The following is a 22928-nucleotide window of genomic DNA, read 5'->3' as shown; positions in this document are numbered from 1 at the left end:
AACTCCGGGAACCAAACTTATGTGGAGTTTGCCCATGAGAAACAGCTGTACTTCAGTCGCTGGTATACCTCGGAAGCGGTAACTGAGGGTTTGGATTGCTTGAGAGAGCTGGTTGTGATTGAAGACTTTAAGAAGTGCGTTCCGATGATGAAAGGGCATACCGAGATGAAAAGGATGCCGCTAACTTGCGGGAGTCTGCTAGGTTAGCAGACGGGGTTGTTTTAACCCACAAGGTTGAATTTACTTTTGGCTGAGAGTTTCCCAGAGAGTAACTGGGAGGATCAGGGAAAACTGGAATTTGAAACTGCGAGTAGTATTGAAAGCCGAGAAGAGGCTGCCGTCCCGATTGCCTGTGAAATACCTGTGAATTTCCAGGGTGTTGAACCTTGTGTTGAAATTCGGTTAAAGTCTGAGGTGTCTTACTTGATTAAAAAGGAATGCAGTATCTTTGAGCCAGATGGACTTGGTTCAGTGAATAAAAGTTTATCCTAGGAGCCAGTGTAAATTGAGGAATCCCAGTTATTTGTGTTGGACGGTGTTCTAAAAGTTGGTGATGTGAATTTTATTGGAAATATGGAGAAATGTGCTGTTTCTGGATTTTTGAATACAGAACTTGGGAAGTTTGGACTGGTTTCGCGACCTTTGCCCCTGCTTGCCGGCCAATGGCCTGTAAATGTATGTGAATATGTATTGAGGCTACGATTAATATCTCTTTTTTTTTCGCAGGTGCCTGAAACAATTCGCCGGTGCAAGTAAATATTGAGTTTAATTGACAACACAACGAACCAAGATGAGGTGTAATTAGAGGGTTTCTGACGCATAGTTTTAGGAAAGGTAGAGATCTTTGCTTCAGCATTTGGTTAATTGAACTAAGAAGACAGGAATGTGGGGGACAATTCTGCCTTAATTCAGCAAAGGAACCATCTGCTCAGACACTTTCAACAACGGGAAGTGAGGCTGCGCGTGTTGAACTAAAGAACCAAACAGGGAGATTGTTTGTAGCCCTGCGAGCAAATGCCTTTTAGTGAATGAGGGAGGATCTCTTGCAACGTTTGTAAACTTACACTCTCTTGCTCAGATCACACTCAAAGGTGCATCGATTCGCAGTTAAATACAAATAACAATCTCAGAAGCACATAATCAAATGTAACATTTTAGTGGAATGCTCAGCTTCAGAGACGCTTAGTCACTCGGGCACTGCAAGCATTAAAAATCACGAGTGCTCTAGGTGAGAGTCGAACTCACAACCTCGGCATTTCTCCGCCGCGTACTGGCGTATAAGTACCGCGCGCTAACCGATTGCGCCACCAGAGCCCAGTGCTGCAAAGGCACATAAGGAAAGAAAATTTAGGAAAAAATTACAGATATAGAGCCTAAAAACATACAGCACGTGAAAAGGCCATTCGGCACACAATGTATTGCCATACTAGCTAAAAAGCAGATCAAAGGCACTCAAACTCTAATCCCTCCTTCCGACCCTGTCCATATCCCTCAACCTTCCTTACATCCATGTGCATATTGAGTCAGCAAATGTGCACATCAAATACCACCTATAAATTTGCTGATAATGCAAACATTGTTGGTCGAATCTCAGATGGAGTCGAGACAGCGAACGGGGGCGAGATATGTCAACTAGTTGAGTGGTGTCGCAGCGACAACCTTGCAATGAATGTCAGTAAGACGAAAGAGCTCATTGTGTACTTCAGGAAGGAGAGAGATACCAATCCTCACAGAGGGATCCGAAGTGGAGAGAGGGAGCAGTTTTTCAGGTTCCTTGGTGTTAAGATCTCTGAGGACTTAACCTGGTCCCGACATATCGATGCAGTTATGAGGAAGGCAAGACAGCGGCTATCCAGTACTTCATTAGGAGATTAATGAATGAACTCAAAAAACTGCTGGAGAGCATTCTGACAGGCTACAGCATTGTCTGGTATGGTGGGGGGGGGAGGTGTTACTACGATACCGGAAGGGAAGATGGGGAGCCTTATGATCATGCGGATGTAAGCAGAGAGCTACGGATGGTGGAGAACAAGTGAGCACTCGGTACTCAGTAGGCGAACTTTTCATGAGCAATGGTGGCAGGCGACAATTACAGTCTGAGTATTAAAGGAACAGCGGCATCTCACCATTCTCCGGCGGAAAGCAGAGACGAGACTTGGATGGCAGTGTCGCAAGGACTGGGCGGTGGAACGAACCCAGGTGCTGAAAACTGGCGCGGTGGCCGAGTCGGGAGGCGTTACCGTCGTAGCGAGCGTGGAATGGGTGCCAAGGAACTTTACCCGGAGTCTTGGTTTCAGTACAGAATTCAGAAACGATGCTAGACTTAGAACTGATAGTCCTAAGAGCCATGGGGTGAGGTTACTCGTACACGGGTCGACCAACGAACTGGCAGCTCCTAGTTGTGATCACAGGGTTTTTAAACTGCATTTGCTGATGGAAAGCAGGTGTTTGTAGTTAGTCGAACCTGGAAATGATTGGTAACTAAACGAGGTGATTAAGGCCCAATTCCTGAACCAGGTGCTGGAAGGGACCATGACAGGCAGCCTTTGTTATTTTGGAAAAATAACACTGGAGCTCTTCCTGGTTGGGAACTGATCGGTACTTGAAGTTAATCTTCATCCGCTCTTGAATCTTTCTTTGTACGCTGTTACTCTGTATGTCCAGATGCTGAAAACTTGAATTCTCATTATAGTTGATTTTCTGCTCGCAGTGGTTCAATTTCTCATCCAGATCATGTGAACCTTGACTTACCCTTTGTACTGTAGGTCCCTCCAATAATATATCAACAATGCCGTTACATCTGGGGCACCAAGTGAGAGATTGCTAGTTACCGACCCGCTGGCTAATGGATCATGACATTCAGTCTGCCTTGGTAAATCGCTCCAGTAAGACTGAGAAAATGATCATTTCCAAACTGCACAAGTGTTTCTCATTGATAATCTGCTTCTGAATTCCTCTCCATCAAATTCGCAATATTGACACAGCAGCATATAGTTAGAGGGACAAACAGACAAAAACAGACAGCAGAGGACAGGGAGCCAGACAGACGAATAGATAGATAGATAGATAGATAGATAGATAGATAGATAGATAGATAGAAAGAAAGAAAGAAAGAAAGAAAGAAAGAAAGAAAGAAAGAAAGAAAGAAAGAAAGAAAGAAAGAAAGAAACAAACACAGAGACAGTTATCAGTTTTTGCTCACAGTGTGGATAAAGGGGTGACCGGTGGAACGCTATCGATGTGTTCAACCCTGGCCTGGGTTGAGAGCGTTACCGTGGAAGATTGGCATTCTGCTTCCTGTGGTCACGAGTAGGTGATTTTTAAATAAGTTTCGGGAACAGGAGGACGACGTGGAGGATCGGCATCGCCATTGGAAGACAAACCAACACTCCAACTCTCTCTCTCCAACTCTACTCAAACCAGATTCCAGAACTAAACTGATTACTTACCATCCCACCGTGAGACTGTATCACCCAGTCACCTGAGCTGGGGAAGCTTGGGAACCTTTTTCACACACACATATACACACACACACACAGACACACACACAGACACACACACACACACACACACACACACACACACACACACACACACACACACACACACACACACACACACACACACACATATATATAGCCCATTCATGCCAGAGTCGGAAATGGCCGAGGGATCAGAGGGCTGTCATGTTACAAAGTGTGTTGAAGGGAAAGGCTCAGCAGGCGTATTCTGCCCTAACACTTGAACAGTCAAAGAATTATGATACAGTGAAACACGGAGTGCTTAATGTCCATGAGTTGGTTCCGGAGGCATATAAACAAATTTCAGAGATTTAACGAAGTCCGGGAGCCAGACTTATATGGAGTTTGCCCATGAGAAACAGGTGTACCTCAAGGGCTGGTATAGCTCGAAGGGGTAACTGAGGGTTTGGGCAGCTTGAAAGAGCTGGTTGTGACTGAAGACTTTAAGAGGTGTGTTCCCGATGATGTAAGGGCATACCGAGATGGAAAGGATGCCACTACCTTGGTTTACTCCGGATGGGAGTTTCCCAGAGAGTAACTGGGAGGGTCGGGGGAACCTGGAATTTGAAACTGCGACTGGTATTGAAAGCTTAGAAGAGGCAGCTGTCCCGATTGCTGTATTCAGTTTGTTGATGCACCTGTGAATTTCCAGGGTGTTGAACCTTGTGTTAAAACTCAGTTAAGGTCTGAGGTGTCTGACTCGGTTAAAAAGGAATGCAGTATTTTTGAGCCAGATGGACTTGGTTCGGTAAATAAAGGGTTAAACTTGGTGCCAGTGGAAATTGAGGATTTTCAGTTATTTGTGTTAGACGGTGTTCTAAAAGTTGGTGATGAGATGAAAGTTGGTGATGTGAATCTTAATAGAAATATGTAGAAAGAAGCTGTTTCTGAATTTTTGAATAAAGAATTTGGGAAGTTTGGACTGGCTTCGCGACCTTTAATGCTGCTTGCTGGTCAAAGGACTGTAAAAGTCTGTGAAATTCTGTTGAATTTTGTTTTCGCAGTAGGAAGTAAACACCTTCAAGGTTGTGGAGTTGTTTTCTCGATTGCAATGAGAAGAGAAAGGATTGTTTTGGTTTTGAGAGACTTGGTTTTGGTTACTGTAGACACGAGACAAGCTAAAAGTCGAAAGTACAGAATGTATGGGCTGTTTTGAATTTTTCTAATGTAAATGTGGTCTTCGCAAGCTTAGTGATGGTAGTGAGTTTGGTAAATATTAGGCTGGCACCTATCCAGGGTGAAGATTATTCAGCAGTACAGCTAACAAGCAAGCTTGTGTCTGACGACACACGCACAGATACTGATGTGAACCGCACATGCGCAGTGACCCGAAGCATGTCTACAGAAGCTGCTGACGCAGTTCGCAAAGACAGTGCTTTAATTTATGAGAATTTGTCAGAGACTTTTCTGCCTTCCATGTTGCATCAGGATCTGGGTAGTAAGGAGGGTGAGAAAGGTTTGCCCTTGTCCAGGTATGAATTTATAGCGGAACCAAGTCGAGACTCTGAAATTGCTGCGTTGAGGGAGACAGCTCTCACAGGAGAGGAGGTTCAGAGAGAGTCAGTAGGATATTATCTGAAGGATGGGGTGTTAATGAGGAAGTGGAGATCACCTACTGTGCCTGCAAGTGTGGATTGGATCATTGAACATCAAGTTGTGGTCCCGAAAATTTACAGGGCTGAGATTTTAAACATGGCTCATAGTATGCCTTTAGATGGACACCGGAGTGAGGAAGACAGTAAACAGGGTAATGCAGGAATTCTACTGGCCTAATTTAAGGAAGGATGTGGTGAATTTTTGCAGGACTTGCCATACCTGACAGGTTGCGGGAAAACCTAATCAGGTGATCCCACCGTCACCACTTAGACCAATACCTGCTTTTGGTGAATCTTTTTCTAGGGTCATAGTGGATTGTGTTGTCCCATTGCCAAGGACTGCAGCTGGTTATGAGGATTTGTTAACCATCATGTGTGCAATATCTCGGTTCCATGAAGCGGTGCCTCTCTGGAACGTCAAGGCCAAGACTGTGGTAAAAACACATCAAATTTTTCACACTGGTATGTCTACCTAAAGAAATCCAATCTGAAGTAACTTTACTTCGAAAACATTCCAGGGGATAGTTAAATAATTGAGAGCTAAGCGCATTGTGTCACCTTTGACCCTACTCAGAGAGCAATGGTCAGATCAGAATGTGAGTAGGAGCGTTCTTCGTTATGTTTCGGAATTAAGAGACAGACTTAACAAGGCTTGTGACCTTGCAAAGCACAATTTACAGCACTCTCTGTTAAACATGAAACAGTGGTATGACAGAAGAGCGAGGGAGCAGAGATATCGTGCTGGAGAAAGGGTCCTGATGCTGTTCACTCTTCTTACCAAGCGAGATTTAGTGGACCATATGAAATAATTAGGAAAATCGATTCTTTAAATTCTGTTATTAGGACTCCTGACCGGTGAAAGGCTACCCAGCTCGTCCACGCAAATATGATCAAACGTTATCATGACCCGACCCTGCACCAGTGAGTACCTTTATGACAACGGAGGAGATTGTGGTGTCTGGTACTGGGATACCAGAGCTCCATGTAGTCTCCACAAGACTCAGAAATTCTGATGTTTTGAAAAAGCTTGATGGAAAGACTCAGCATTTGCAGGCAAATCAACGAAAACAACTGAAGAGTTTAATTAACAAGTGTAAAGATTTATTCCCTGACATTCCAAGACCATGTATGGCTGCGGTGCATGACGTAATTGTAGATGATCCCATTAAGCAGCACCCTTACACAATGAACCAAGACAAAATATAAAATGGTTGAACAAGAAATTGAACACATGTTAACAGTCGGCATAATTAGGCCATCCACTTCAGACTAGGCGTCACCGTGCGTGATTGTCCCTGCGTCGGATGGGAGTATGAGATTCCATACTGATTGCAGAAAAGTTAAATCAGTAACTAAGGCAGATGCTTATCCCATCCCGAGAGTGAATGACTGTATTGACAGAGTGTGGAAGGCTAAATACCTTACAAAGTTTGACCTGTTGAAAGGTCACTGGTGTGTTCCTTTAACAGAAATGGTTAAAGGAATATCTGCATTTGTGACACCATCTGGATTGTATGAGTACAATGTTTTACCATTTGGGATGAAAAATGCTCCAGGGACTTTCCAAAGGATAATGAATTCAGTGATTCAGGGTTTAGAGAATACAGCGGCTTATATTGATGACTTGGTTGTATGGAATGACAACTGGGAGGAGCATATCACAGCAGTAGAGAAACTGTTTGAACGTCTGTCCAAGGCAAATCTCACTGTAAATCTTGCTAAAAGTGAATTTGGCCATGCCACTATCACGTAGCTTGGCTATGTAGCAGGCCAGGGCCAACTGGCAACTGTGCAGGCCAACGTTCAGGCTATTGCTGAGGTTCCCGATCCAACGGGCAAGAAATCATTACAGACGTTTTTTTACGAATGGTTGGGTGTTACCGTAAGTTTTTTAAGAAATTCGCAGACATTGCTCTCCCTCTAACGAAACTCCAGGGGAAGAGCGAAAGATTTGTGTGGAATGACCTCTGCCAAGAGGAATTTGACCACGTGGAAACCATTCTGTGTAATATAAGTGGATTGTAATACACGTCAGCTGTCATTGTTTATTCCATCACTCAAAACTCCCGGAATGACTGGAATGAACGAAAGAAAAGAATGAACGAGTATTCCTCTTTCATAAAGAAGTGTTCTCCATTTCACCTGCCAGAACAAACTCCTTCCCTCAATTTCAGAAGTGAATGTGCTCCGTCAAATGTTACAAAATAAATCGACTTCAGAATGAATGCCGACTTTAAAAGCAACACTGATATAAAAATATCCTATTTAAATAGCTGAACCCAGGTATCATGGAAAATAACATGGAAAATTCACATCATATTTTATTTAAAATAAACAGATTGCAATATCTCTTAAGGAGTTAAATTTCTGACACGGGGACAGTGAGTAAAACTAGTTTAACGAAATTGTTTGTGCAGTTGGTTGTCAATAATGTCCCTGACGTGATAGCCACGCTAATTGCCTCAAAGGAATTGTTCTCACCTCAATAAAAGTCTGTTAAACAGATCACCAGTCTACCTGAGCAGCTGAAACGCTCCGTACAACTGAACGCTGCTTCTGACGGAATATGGGATATCCGGCGATTTACTACATCGCGGCCGTTTTCTATCCCACACTTGTGGCGGTTGGTGTCCCCGGTAAGATGCCGGAATTGGTCACTTTATGTATGGTGGCGTCGTTATTCTGCTGCGGTATCCGCACTGTTACTGAGCACAGATGCTACCGTCGGCTGAATAGTGTTTCCAGAATGGAGGATTCAGGAATCTAATGGTTTCATTTCCATTTTCCATACTATGATAGCAGTGTTTTCTTCTTTTATCAATTAAGTTATTGTCGATATTGTCGTTGTTTCATAATTTCACCTCGCTCGGCTTTCTGACGTGACGCTGGTCTCTGCTTTACTAGTTCCGAGTATCTATCAGTGCAGACAATTCGATCTTATAACAACGTGTCAGCTTATTTAAAAGATGGTCCCGTCTATTTCAAACACATAGGACTGTTCTTCTGTGGGTCAATAAATGAGAACTCGTGCTTTATGTCACCGCTACAAATAATACCGTCAACTGTTTCACCTCTAATAATGGAAGTGGTGTTGTTTACAGGAACGATCGACTGCTCACCGGTACGTGAGTCGTGGAACTCGGATGCCTCACTCTAAACTGTGGGAAGGTCGCCAATCCACTGACACTCACATCCGTCATTGTCCTCCAGCCGGGGTGCAGCGACCGAGACCGCACACACTGGATTCCAGCTTTCCACTTCCAAACAGACCATACCCGACATAGCATCGGTAGATTGGGGGCATTAAGGGAGCTGACCGTATTTCTATTATGTCTCCAAATTTCTTGTAGTCAATTTAGCAGCGATTGCGATCCTATCTCGGGGAAAATGCGGACTCTCCAAATGCATCATCCGTTACCTGGTTGGAATGGCGACAGCGGATCTGATAGTGGTTATCGTGTTTGCTTTAGTGGAACAGACCAACAATATCTACATTTATTCCAGATCCCTGCTCATCACTCCGGTATGCGCTCTGACACTTGTATTTCGGGTTGCAGCGACAGACTGTTCTGTTTGGTTCACGGTCAGTTTTACCTTCGATCGCTTCATCGCAATATGTTGCCGAAAGCTACGGGAGCGATACTGCACCGAGAGAACAGCAACAGTGGTTATCGTGACCGTGGTTATAGTGAGCTGCGGGAAAAGTGTCCCGATTTACTTTGCCCTTGAACCTTACGTCATTATTGACAACATGCCGTGGCGGTGCACCGGCACATATGAATACGCTACTTCACCCGTGTGGAGAGGGTACCAATTACTGGAGAGTATTTTAACACCATTGCTACCAATCGGATTAATTCTAGTGTTTAACGGGTTAACCATACAGCATATCGTTGTGGCAAATAGAGTCCGCAGAAGGCTTCTGCACAGCAGCGACAATCAGAAAGATGCCGAGGTGGGAAAACGCAGAAAATCAATATTTTTGTTGTTTTCTATATCAACTAATTTCATATTATTTTGGATGCCCTCTGTAGCTCATTCCCTGAAATGGCAAGTGCAAAACTATTTTTACGAGGACAGATATTTGAGTTCCCCGGTATACATCCTACAGCAATTTGGGTTCATGTTGCAAATTCTCAGCATGTGCACCAATACTTGTATCTATACACTGACACAGAGGAAATTCAGAGAAGAGCTGAGGAATGGAATGAAGTATGTGTTTACATTAAATGGCCATCTGTGTAGATAACGCCCGCGTCTAATGGCAATTCAGCGGAGTTTTCAGATAAAGCCGGGTTACAATGAATAGGTTTGGCAAATATGTCATTAATTCAAACAATCATATGCCTGGACATCCTGAAAATGCAGAACTGGCGGAAGATTGCTGACTTCATACAGTTCAGGTAGGTAGCAATACAAAGGCACAATGCTGTTGGTTCAATGGTCACTTTGGTTGAAGTACGGTCCAATCTGTCACAAACACTCGACTGTCACAAGGGCAGGGATGACTTCAGGACTTTCCGGGTTTTAGATGTTTCAAAATGGAGAGGGTCGGGTAACAGTGTAAAGGGAGTTCGGTGGGAAACCAGGGACAGTATCGCAGCTGCAGAAAGGGAGGACAATGTGGAGCGTTCCTTTGTTAATAGACTGGGAGACGGACACAGAAACATGAAGGACGCGATCTGCCTAATTGGAATACTCTGTACAGCCGTCAAGCAGTTTAACAAAAGAAGAACTGCAGCGGGAACAGCGAGGAACCAATCGGGAAGCAGAATTTGGACATGAGCAATGTTATTGGAACGGAAAACTGAAACTTCCCTAGTATTCTTTGGCACCTGTCTGGGGTAAAATGTTTAGGTATGGCATAATTTCTCAGTTGTGTCCAGGAAGGATTCATGTCACTATATGCCGACAGGTGGACTTGCGAACAGTCCATACCGGATCTAATATTAGAAAAGGAAACTGGTCGGGTGACAGATCTCTCCGCGTGTCAGCGTTTCAGAACGACAGGGCAGAACTCTCCAACATTTACCTTGGACAGGCATCCGGCCAGGGAGCATGGAATGTGTTTAATTGCGGGTATGCGATGTATGGTGATACCCGGCAGGAACATGGGATCGTACATTGGGAAATGATGTGGAACGTGGACCGCATTCCGGTTCACGGTCCGGTCCACGTTCCTTCCCTTCCATCTGAAGCCTTGCCGGCGTCCTCGCCTGTATCGCTGTCAAGTTCTACAGGAATTGTGGTTTTATCATATCGGGTGTAGATCCGCTCAAATTTCGATCCCTTTAACCCTGAATGTACACGGCCGTTGTGGAATCGGTGTCTTCCTCTGAAATCAACAATAAATGAAAAATACAAAACGACACAAACTAAAATCGCCGCGAGAACAAAGCAAACATTTGTGCTCACACTTGTCTTCCCTCAAAACCATCGCAGGCAATTGTACAATACAGAATAAACAACTTCCAAAGCAAAAGGCCTCAGCGCGTATTCTGAAGAACAGGAGAGCAAGATGTGGAGAGCTGAGGCTCACATACAGTGATACTTCTTAATTTTAGAAAGATATGCAGCCTCCGAATTCCGCATCAGTTCCTGGAAATCACTTCTCGTAAGGAGACACAAAATTTATGTCACAGGTTTGGTGAAAAAAGATGATTAATTCAATCATCCCCACAACACAAGCTAAAGAAACATGTGACTCCAGTAAAGTCATTCATGACCGTATTTTTTCTCTTTCGCTTTCAATTGAACTCACTTATGTCCACACCTCGTGCAATATTTTAAATGGGCAATGCACTCATATTTAAAAAAAATATGGCAGAAAATGTCATGCTCTTATGTGTTCAACAGTTACAAAACATCCGTAATGACAATCATACAACATTTAATAAAGACTTCCGACTCCAATTCAAAGAGACGCAAAAGGTCCGTAAGTTAATATTCAGCGCAATTTAAATATGACGTCGCCACAACTCTAAACCTCCAAGATAAAACTTCCAAGATTTCTCACTTTCAATCTGTGACTAAGGACAGGATTCGATCTAAATTACCCTTGTTGTATAGTATCGGGGCGAATGATCAGCATTACCATTGCTGAAGCAACAGATTTGTTCACTGTTCCGGGAATACTATAACACCCAACTCCAGACCGGAACTACTGTCTTTACCGCCTAACTGAAGGACTGAGGGCATATTCCTGTAGTGTGACACTCCCTTTATCATCTCACATCTGCACTTCCATCTTCTCATGCAGTAAACATCCATTAATTCAGTCTCCATGCTTCAGTGTGTGCAAGGACAGAGGGATCGAACAGTATCAACGACTTTCTAGATTGGTCGGTGCTGTGAGAGACTGAAGTTCTAACCCAGACATACAGTCAGACAGGCACACGAAACCACTGCACAGAAACAGGGTCTCCAGCCCGTCATGTCCGGGAGGAATTATTTACACTGCCTACTCCCATCGACATGCACCATGGCCATCCATATCCCTCTCACCCATGTTCTTTTCAGTCATCTCTTCAATGCTGACATCAGAATCTCAATTACCATTTGCGTTGGCAGCACTGTCTACACTCTGCCGACTCTCTGAGTGAAGACGTTTCCCCTCATGCTTCCTTTAAACATTTCACATTTCACCCTTCACACATGATCTCCAGTTGTATTCTCACCTAACAGCAGTGGAGAAAGCCCGCTTGCAATTCCACTCTCTATACGCCTCATAATGTTGTATACCTCTATCAAGTCTCCCCTCTGTCGTCTACCCGCTCGGGAATAACGTGCAAACATACGTAATCGTTCCTTGAATTATGGACCTTCATTCCCAGATTCGTTTGTTCTATCGTACTCCCCAGTGCCCTGTTTCTCATTGTGTCAGACCAACCCTGGCTGGTCCGCCCAAAGTGCAACATCTAACAATTGTCTGCGTTAAATCCGAATCGCGTTTTGTCAGCCCATTGTTCCATCTGGTCCAGATCCCGTTTACGATACCATGCTCCGGTACTCTTCCTCGCTATCAACTACACAGGTTGCTGTCATCGGCAGTTTGCTGATCCAGTTAACCACATCATTATCCACATCGTTAATATAGATGACAAACAACAAACAACGATGACAGCAACGATCCTTGTGCACTCCACTCGTCGCAGGTCCCCAATCAGAGAGACAACCATTTTTTACCACACTCTAGTTTCCCCAGCGTAACCAATGACGACTGCAATTTAATAGTTCATCATGGAAGCCAAGCGACTGAACCTTCTCGAGTATCCTCCCCTACGGAACCTTGAGAAATTCCTTGCTGAAGTCCCTGTAGACGGCATCCGCTGCCTCGCCTTCCAAACTATCCCTAGTAACTACCTCGTAAATCTCTGTGAGTTTGGTTAGACATGACCTACTACGCACTGACCCATACTGACCATCGCTAATGTTCCTATTTGTCCGGTTACTTCCCTTCATTACCCATGACCAGCGTAGTCTGAACAACGAGGACAATTCATCATTACATAATACTTGGCGAGCCCCTTCCAAGCAAAGCTATCGAGATCATCCAGCGGTCGGTACTGATATTTATGGCCTATTGTTTTTTTTAATTCTCCTGCACTTTATTATCCGACGCATTGAGTAGTCAGAAAAAGCAAGGCCTCATAGCTTTAAATAATTAATCGATTCCCTGAACTATAGCAAGATACGGTAGCTCGATTGAGCACAGAACATAGAATATGGGAGCACAGGACACGAGGTTCTGACAGGCTTTCAACTAACGTAAGTTCGATCTGACACATCCCCCCTGCATCAGAATCAGAATCATGGGTTTCAAAGGTACATTTAAAGAATCAGTACCAGATTTAATATCACCGACATACGTCGTGAAATTGTTAACATTACGGCAGCAGTAAAATGAAATACAGGTTAAATGAATATAGAAAAAACACACCTGAGATACAGGTGGCAGCGAGGAAAAGGCTGTTCCCGAATCGCTGCGCCTGAGCTTTCAGGCTTCTGTATCTCCTTCCCGATGGTAACACTGTGTAGTGGGCACGTCCTGTTAGTGGGCAATGTTAATGATGGATTCCACTGTGACAAAAATCATCCCTTGTAACAAAGATCAATGAGAAAGAGAATCTGTATTTACCAACAAGTGTCATTTATTATTTCTACTAAAAGCACGTAGATTTGCACACTATCTTCGTGTGTGCACCCTGCTGGAAATCCTGACACTCCATGAACAGTCAATGATGAGAAAAGTTATTACCCGGGAAAAGAGTCTACGCTGGCAAGGCATTCCATAGAAACATAGAAAACATAGAAAATCTACAGCACAATACAGGGCCTACGGCCCACAAAGTTGGGCCGAACATGTCACTACCTTAGAAATGACTAGACTTCCCCAGAGCCCTCTATTTTTCTAAGCTCCATGTACCTATCCAAAGGTCTCTTAGGAAGACCCAATCGTATCCGCCTCCACCACTGTTGCCGGCAGCCTGTTCCACACTCACCACTCTCTGAGTAACATCGAACATCTCCTCTCTACCGCCTCCCCAGCACCTTCAACCTGTGTACACTTGTGGCAACCATTTCAGCCCTGGGAAAAAAGCCTCTGAATATCCACACGATCAATGCCCCTCATCATCTTCCGATCCTCATGTTCCCGATCTGCACGTGTCCGTGCGGTCCTACATTTCGGCAATGGTTGGTCTCTGGCCGCTGGTGACATATCACCCCTGCAAATTTTAAGCTCCGGAATCTTATATCGTTCCTCTTCAATGGAACCATTTGATCTCCGAACAATTGGCTCAAGGTAGCTACTCCTCTGAGCATGGTCTCAGGTTTATGGCTCTGATTAGATTGTCCCAAAGTCAAGAATCAGTTCAGAGACAACGCCATTCACATAACAAATGGCGACTTGTTTGAGAATGGTCTCAGGTTTAGCAGATCATTACCTGAAGCTTCCTGTCTCCACATTCACTTCCTCTGATTAAATTATTCCAGTGCAAGAATCAGTTCATAGTCCACAAAATGGGGGGAAACAGAGAGAACTCGTTTGTACGCTTCCCCTGTCGTTGAGCAGACTGCAGTTACTTCTGGCCAACAGTGTTTTATAAGCCATTCAATCTGACACGACTGTTTCTTTCTCGGGTCTGCTGTCGTCTATATGCACCGGGGTAGATGATGGAGGTTTTGCTGAGATGCCGAGTGCTATAGGGGTCGAAGGGGTTTACAGAAATGCGGTGTGATGTAGGGGTTGGAACGGTTTTGTTACGCACCCCGTAACGGGTTAAAAGAACCAGTACAAATGGAACATACCTGGAGTCTGGTATTGCTACAAAAAAAACGCGATTTATTCGTATTTACGTAATATAGTAATATAAAGCCATTTAAATCAAACAGGTTAGCAGAGTTCATGCATATATAAATGAGTAAATATAAAACCCCAAACTTGTTCAAGCTTAGGTGATAAATGATACAGTCTTACGATGGTATAGGAATGACGTCAGTTCAGTTCGCGATATTAAGATATGTAGAAATGAGGAGAGAGAGAGGGGTGTCTGTTTTCCAAGTAAGCCAATGCCATCGATCTTTCCGTTGTCCTCCGAAGTCCTGTTAAAGTTAACGACTGTGATCACACTAAAGAATAACGTCTTCACGCCGTAAAGCTATCAACCCAGTCAAGGGTTAAACAGACCGATAGCATTCCACCGGTCACCCCTTTTCAACACTGCAAGCAAAACCCACACTTTCGTGGGCACTGAAATCTCATCCAGTGTCTACTTCTTCTGTTTATCTGTCCGTGTCTTGCGTATGCTGTGTGTCTGTCTGAAAAGCCAGCTGACCTCGTCTATATCCCAAACATGCCGAAAACCAGCTGTCAATTATAAGGCTCCGCCCTTCCGTAACCATGGAGACTGGCGTGCTGTTCGGTGCTCTCTCTCTCTCTGTGAATCAGTTTACACCCACTCTCTCTCTCTTTAAAGCCACATTCCATTTTGAATAATGCTTATGATCTCTTCTCTCCTCCCACCTGTTGGGAAAAAAATTTGATCAAGTAGTAAAATTTTTGCCTAACTGTAGATTACAGAATATGAAGCAATAAATATCTGATTAACATGTTGTAGGCTACAGAAGACTATAAAAATACTGGTTTCTATATCATTCTTTAATTTAACATCCAGACAATCAATCCACCATGTTACTGTCTTTACCTTTCACACACTTTGCTACAAAACCAAAGTTCTGCAAAACCAAATTCTGTAATCTTCAAAATGGCGTTAGATCTCCTATTTTCTCTTTTCAACTTCAGCACAGAGCAAATAACCATCACGTGATCAACTCCAACAGGGCTTTCAAGGATGGCCTGAACCTTGCATAGGTGCTAACTCCTCGCTCATGTTTTTTTTTTAAACTAAGCCCTTTCGCTGAACTTTGTTCCTTTGTTCCTTTGTTCCAAACAAGTCATTAGTTCTATCTCCAAGATCTTTCGTTGTATATGTTTCCATAAGAACACCTGCAGATGGCCTCTCTTGGTCAAAACAACACTTTAATTTGTTTTGAGAACTCTCCGAACCCTGTCTATCCAATTCACAAACTTGAACAACATCACCAAGTTGTTTATCTTTAAATTCCAAAATATAGTTAAACAAATTAACGTGTACTGTCTCAGCATCTGAGAGAGATGTTTCTGTCAGCAAGGTCAAAGCTCATGCTTCTACGCTTTCAATAATAGTACCAATTTCAAATTCCAGTTCACCCTGATTATCCCAGCTATTCTTTTGGAAGCTCTTATTCATGAAAAGAACTTAACCTAATGGTTTCAAGCAAGCTCGTCTGCAGACTAAGCAGACCCTGAGGGTCTCAGGCACTTTCTCATCTTCCCTCTTTATTGTTTTTAACCGAAGCTTAACCACAGCCTCAGTAGGTTTACTTTCAACCACATTTCCCTCACATCCTCTTCAAACATTCCCTTGGATATATAACGCTCCGTTATTAACGCCTGTGTTATCGACTTCTCCATTCTAGTGGTCGCCTTAAGTTTTAACTTATGAGTAATTCCCAACTCCATATCTCACTTTGCATCATCTAATGTTTCAGGGGATGGTTCCACGAAAGCTGCTAACCACAGTCTCCATTGCTGCTGTATTTCCACTCAAGGAAAACGTAAGCGATATTACCCTATAAGATCAACCACTAATCACTCAATTAAACCCCCGACAAATTTAGAATGGGTCCCACACCTTTAAAGACCCGGACGAGCCCCCAATCTTCTGACGTACCCCTTAAATAGTTAACAGAACTAGCAGAAATGGAATACACTGGAGTCTGGTTTTATAATATTATAATGCAGCACAGTACAATCTCTTCGGACAACAATGTTGTGCCAATCCTTAAACCCTGCTTCGCAGCTTAAGTTGCTCTTAAATGCCTTTCTAGCAGTCTCTTAAATTTGACAAGTGTATCTGCCTTCACCACTGACTCAGGCAGTGCATTCCACACACCAACTGCTGTCTGAGTCTAAACTCTTCCGCTAATATCCCCATTCAACTTCCCGTCCTGTACCTTAAAGCCAAATCTTCTTCTTTGAACACCGGTGCCCTAGGGAAGAGGCGCTGGCTGTCCAATCTATCTATTCCTCTTAATATCTTGTGTACCTCTATTATGTCTCCTCCCATCCCCCTTCTCTCCAAAGAGTAAATCCCTAACTCCCTTAGTCTCTGATAAAAATGTGTACACTCTAAACTAGGCAGCATCCTGGTAAATGTCCTCTGTACCCTTTCCAATGCTTCCACATCTTTCCTATAGTGAGGCGACGAGAACTGGACACAGTACTGTAAGTGTGGTCTAACCAGAGATTTATAGAGCTGCAACATACCTCGCGACTCTTACACTCTAGCCCTCGACTTATGAATGATAGCACCATAAGCATTCTTATCTACCCTTCTACCTGTGAGGCAACTTTCATAGATCTGTGGACATGTACCCCTAGATCCCTAGGCTCTGACACATTACCAACTTTTCTGACATATACTTTGTACTCTGCCGTGTAAGCTGTCCTTCCAATGTGTACCACTTCAGACGTCTCCCGGTTGAACTCCATCTGCCATTTCTCATCCAATTTCTGCATCCGACTAATGTCTCTCTGAAATCTGCTACAAACAAAACACTATTTATTAGTATCTACATTTTATAGTAATATAAAACTAGATCAATCAAACAGATTAGCAGAGTTTATGCATATATAAGTCTGTAAATATAATACCCCAAACTTCTTCCCGCTTAGGTAGTAAATGATACAGTCTTACGATGGTATAGGAATGGCGTCAGTTCAATTCGTGATATTAAGATATGTAGAATTGTGGAGAGAGAGCGAGAGGTGATTGGTTTTCCAAGTAATTCGATGCCGTCGATCTTTCCGTTGTGCTCTGAAGTCCTCTTGAAGCTGCGGACTGCGACTACACTAAACGGTACCGCCTTCACACTGTGAAGCTGTCAACGCAGGCAAGGGTTAAACACACCGATAGCCTTACAACGGTCTCCCCTTTTCTACACTGCCTGCAAAGCCCAGTCCTTCGTGGGCATTGAAAGCTTAACCAGTGTCTATTTCTTTTGTATTTCTGTCCTTGCCTTCCGTGTGTCTGTGTGTCTGTCTGAAAAGCCAGTTGACCTTGTCTATATCCCAAACATGCTGAACACTAGCTGTCCATTACATAGCTCCGCACTTACGTAACCATGGAGACTCAGGAGCTGTTCGGTGCTCTCTCTTTCTCTCTCTCTGAATAGGTGTACACCCCCTCTCTCTCTCTCTCTCTCTTTTTAAAGGCGCAGTCCATATTGAATGCAGCTCAGCATCTCGTCACAGATTTTACAGATAGCGAGGGGTGTCAGCACACTTCTCCACCAATGTGGAAATGTAGTTTACTTGTAGTACCAAACTGGCATTTCTGTCTGTAACAAAATGAAACCCGTCTTGTGTCGGAGCGTTTTGCTAATAATGTTCGTGCAACATTATGCTGAGTGAGCCTGAGTACCTGACTGCGGACTGCAGTCCCTACACTGTATTTCATCTGCCACTTCATTGTCTGTTCTTTTTAACTGACTGAGTCCTTCTGCAGACACCCATATTGCTCTTAGCTGCCTATCCGGCACCTACCCTCGGAGCAAATATAAAGTCGGTCACCAAGCCACCAACTCTGTCAGCCAAGTCGTTGATTTTAACATGAACAGAAGCAATCTCATTACCGACTCCAGAGGGACGTCATTGGTTTTAGATGCTTCAAAATGGACAGGGTCGGGTAACAGAGTGTAAAGGGAGTGCGATGGGAAACCAGGGGTAGTATCTCAGCTGCAGAAAGGGAGGACAACGTGGAGCGTTCGTTTGTTAATAGACTGGGAGACGAACACAGAAACATGATCACCCCATCTGGAGTATTCTACACAGCCACACTTCTAACAAAGAAAAACTGCAACGGCAACAGTGAGGAGCCGATCGGGAAGCGGGACATGGACATTTGCCATGTTATTGACATGGGTAACTGAAACTTCAACAATATTCTGTGGCAGCTCCCCAGGGTTAACGATTTAAGTATGGCACTATCAGTTGTGTTCTGGAAGGATTCACGTCAATATATGAAGACAGGTTCACTAGCGAACAGTCCGTACCGGATCTAATATTAGAAAAGGAAACGGGTCAGGCGACAGGTCTCTCGGTGGGTCAGCATTTCAGAACTATAGGACAAAACTCCCCTCCATTTAATTTGCCCAGGGGTAGGACCAGAGAGTATGGAGTGTGTTTAATTGGGGATTTGCGAATTATGGCGCTACCTGGCAGGAGCTCAGGAACATACATTGGGAAATGATGCACTCGAGGTATTGCGGAACAGATATGTGGGGATTGTTTAGGGAGCACTGACACGGGGTTCAGTATAGGCTTGTCTCAGTGACGCAGGGAAAGGATGACAGTGTAAAGCAACCCTGGGAGACAAGAAAGTTGGAACAATACGTCAAGAGGAAGAACGAACAATACTTACAGAACAGAAAGAAAGGATCAGCTTAGATTCTAGCGGGTCACATTGTAGACAGTAAAGATTTTAACAACGGACTTAAAGGAGTGATGGGGGATTTGTGAAATCCTTGACGAGTTGCACTGTGAAGAACAGGAGGAGACTGGGGAGACTGTGGGCAGATCAGAGGCAAAAGAGGAAAACTTGTGTCTGGAGAACACGGAGGCGGTGAAGCTCCTCACTGAATAGGTTGATCAATGTGAACACAACTTCAAAAAGCAGATATGCTCGAACATGCCGACGCTGAGAAAGAGGATGCGCTGGAAACTTGGAAAATATTATGATAGATGATTCCCCGGTGCCGAAAGTGATATAGTCCAGCAATTTTGGAAAGTGGGCTCAGATATTACCGCACTTTTGGACAAGATATGTGTTTCCTCGCTGGGCACGGAAGTAGAAATAGATGATTGGAGGGTGGAAAATGTTATTCATTTTTTGACGAAAGATAACAAGGATAGTATTTGAAATGATAGACTAGGAAGTCTTGCATCAGTAGTGGGTAAACTTCTGGAGAGGATTATTGACGAAGGAAGTCATGAGTATTTGGAGAAACGTAGTCTTGCTACGGGCAGACAACATGGCATGTAGTCCTTTATGAGTCTGATTGAATTATTTGAAAAAGTGAAAATAAAACAGAAGAATCAGAACACTCGATGTGGGTGCATTAATTTTGGTCAGTGGTTTGATCAGTTCCCCACAGTAGACTCATTCAGAAAGTCAGGAGGCATGGGATTTGGATAAACCTGGCTGCGATGAGTCAGAATTGGCTTCCTAACAGAAAACAGATGATGTAGTAGAAAGAGCGAGATGTAACAGCTGTAGCATGCAAATCTTTTGTTGCTTTCTCAATCCTTCGTGTCGTTGTGGCCATTCAGGTATGACCCCTCCTTCCTTCAGCTAGTCCGTTCTTCTGTGGTGGACTTGTCACTCTGGCGTGAGTGGATACACACACAAGTCCCCACTGGCACTGCCGTCACACTGAGAGCTATATTTTCCGATCTCCTGATTCGATCTCTGAAACCCTCATCTTTCTTGTGGGTTCACAACACTCAGTCAGAGTCCACTGGTGTGTCTGAAGCGTGTCTCTCCAGACCTGTCTTTTATATCTACTAACGGGGTCTCAGCTATCCATCAACGCTGAATGACTGTGTCAATCAAATCAGGCCACTCCTGCTGTCTCCTGAGGAATCTTAACGAGCAAAGTGAAGTCCTTGTAGTGAAAGCTAAATAATCCAGGAAGAGTCAAAATACAACAAATCAACAGTCTTTCTCTCTCTCTCCCTCTTATGTGTAGCAAATGTTCGTGCCTGTGTTTCGTCTCTCTCTCTCATGAGCAACTTAGCAACAGCAGTAGTTCATGGTTCTGGGGGCGGGAGGGTGTTAAATATGCACCCTATTGTCCATCAGGTCTGTTCATCGCTCATAATACTGATCACACAACAGCACCTGGATAACTAATGGAATTAGGGCTGACGACGTAAGCAAATCGCTGAGTTATTGACTGCACCAGCGCGTTTACTGAACTGACCTGTCATTTACATATTACAGGGCAAATGCTACAATGAATTCAAAGGATCTTTTCCAATGGCGGCCTACAAATTAAAACCAGCATTTCAAAGTGCTCAGCAGTAGCTTTTACTGCTCATTAAAATAACCAGCCTTCCAAAATGCCAATTCCAATTTCCCAATTCAAGTACACACCAATTTATCCTAATGTCAATTCACCTTTGAATCGTGGTTTTATCATTTCGGGTGTAGATACGCTCATATTTCGATTCATTACCTTACATCAGACGTCCACACTAGGATCAGCCTCAGTACTCACCGATGAGAAATTGTTTTCACGCCCGGACAGTGAACCCTCCCCCGGATTCCCGACTCTGGGGGTGATGGTCGTCTCCTAATCCGGATCCTGCAGAAGATCCGCCGCCGCCGCCGACCCGCTTCAACACAGAACTGAAGGAAAGTCAGGACTGTAACTTATGTCATCAGAGCTGGGAGCGGAGCCTCGGAAACAAGGCAGATCTGCGGTAAAATGGGAGCGGGGAAAGGGCTCACGTGACTTACACGTACATGTACGTCCATGAAAGTTTGCAAGATTTTCCAATTTTCACCGTCAGCTGAGATTCTAACAACAAAAAAATTCTTAAGAATTTGCGAATATATCACAGATCTTGTAGCTATGTTTATATTGTGACGAGATCTGAGGATTATTCTCAAGTGGACTGTCGTTTTAAACGAGAGAGCGAGAGGGAGCGAACAGCTTCTCTGCTAATTCAGCAGCAGGGAGACAGAATGTCTGAGAGATGCCTTGGAAAAGGCGGAGCTATATGATGGACAGCTCGTATTCACCAGTTGGAGATACATACAAGGTCAATTGACTTTTTAATCAGACACACATCAGAGACACACAAGACACACCACAGGAGACACACGACCCCTGAGGCAAGGAGGACACTGGTGAGTTTTGTGTGCCCATGGCAAGAGTGTGGTTTTGCTCACAGTGTGAACAAAGGGGTGACCGGTGGGGAGCTATCGGTGTGTTTAACCCTGGTCTGGCGTTGATAACTCCACCACAGACGACGGCATCCCCTTTTCTGTGATCACAAGTTGGTGACTTTTAAATAAGTTTCGGAAGCAAGGTTGACGACGTGGAGGATCGTCATCGGCATCCCACCGTAAGACTGTATCACCTAATCAGCTGAGCTGGGGAAGCTTATTTACTCACCTGGATATATGCATATACTTTGCTAACCTGTTCACCTTATCTTGTTTTATATTAATTTACTCACGTAGTTACTGATAAAATAGAGATTATTCCGGAAGACTCGGAATCCAGGTATGTCCATTTCTGCTGTTTATTTAACTCGTTACGGGGTATGTAACAACTCCATCGCTCCCTGTCACATTGATCCCCTTCTCCACCCCATCTCTCGATCTGCTTCTCTAACCCGCCTTCGCGAAGACCCTCCCTTCCTCTCCCGACTACACTCTTCTGCATGACGCCCTTCCTTCCCTTCTCCGACCTGACCATCACTGCCTCGGCGACCCTCCACTGAAATAGACTTCCCTGCCCTCTTTGGCGCCCCTTGTCCTTCCCGATCGAGACAGTGCCTGCCTGCCGGCGAGAGTTGGGGGGGGGGATGTTGGACGCGGATGGGATACAGCCAGCCCTCTTTCCAGTCTGCAGTCCTGTCCCAGACAGTAAGGGTGCTGAAGCCGCGGGAACATCCCTAGTGTGTGTACCTGTCGGCGAGAGGTGGAGTGCCCCCCGGGGGGGGGGGGATGTTGGACGCGGATGGGATACAGCCAGCCCTCTTTCCAGTCTGCAGTCCTGTCCCAGGCTGTAAGGGTGCTGAAGGAGCGGGAACTTCCCCAGTGTGTATACCTGCCGGCGAGAGGTGGAGTGCCCCCGGGGGGGGGGGGATGTTGGACGCGGATGGGATACAGCCAGCCCTCTTTCCAGTCTGCAGTCCTGTTCCAGGCGGTAAGGGTGCTGAAGGCGCGGGAACATCCCTAGTGTGTACATCGAGGGTCCTCGCTTGCGAAGTGTTTCGCGTCGATAAGTCCTGAGCCCGAAGAAACTGTAGAAAGATGAGGGAAGAATGGAGATTTACCTCACTCCGTGATCCACGGGGGAGAGCCTGTCCGGTGGGTGGGTGATCAGAAATCTGAGCACTCGTGTGTTTGGCCGTGCTCCTGGACTCGGGGATTCCGTAGCTTGGAGATCAAAGGAAGGCTGGAATGAAAGCATG

The 22928-nt window shown here is 44.5% G+C and overlaps 1 non-coding gene across 1 annotated transcript; it reads right to left on the bottom strand.

Annotated features, from left to right (window-relative positions):
- Window positions 1–1220: 1220 nt before the first annotated feature.
- Window positions 1221–1314, bottom strand: trnai-uau (transfer RNA isoleucine (anticodon UAU)). The gene is made up of 2 exons: window positions 1277–1314; window positions 1221–1256 (listed from the first exon to the last, which is right to left on the bottom strand). It is a non-coding gene; the product is annotated as a tRNA-Ile (tRNA).
- Between the last annotated feature and the right edge of the window lie 21614 nt (window positions 1315–22928).

The sequence above is a fragment of the Hypanus sabinus genome, unplaced genomic scaffold (assembly GCF_030144855.1).
Source record: "Hypanus sabinus isolate sHypSab1 unplaced genomic scaffold, sHypSab1.hap1 scaffold_353, whole genome shotgun sequence".
NCBI classification, from domain to species: domain Eukaryota; kingdom Metazoa; phylum Chordata; class Chondrichthyes; order Myliobatiformes; family Dasyatidae; genus Hypanus; species Hypanus sabinus.
Note: the sequence above shows the minus strand (reverse complement) of the source record. Positions and strands in the feature narration are given on the sequence as shown.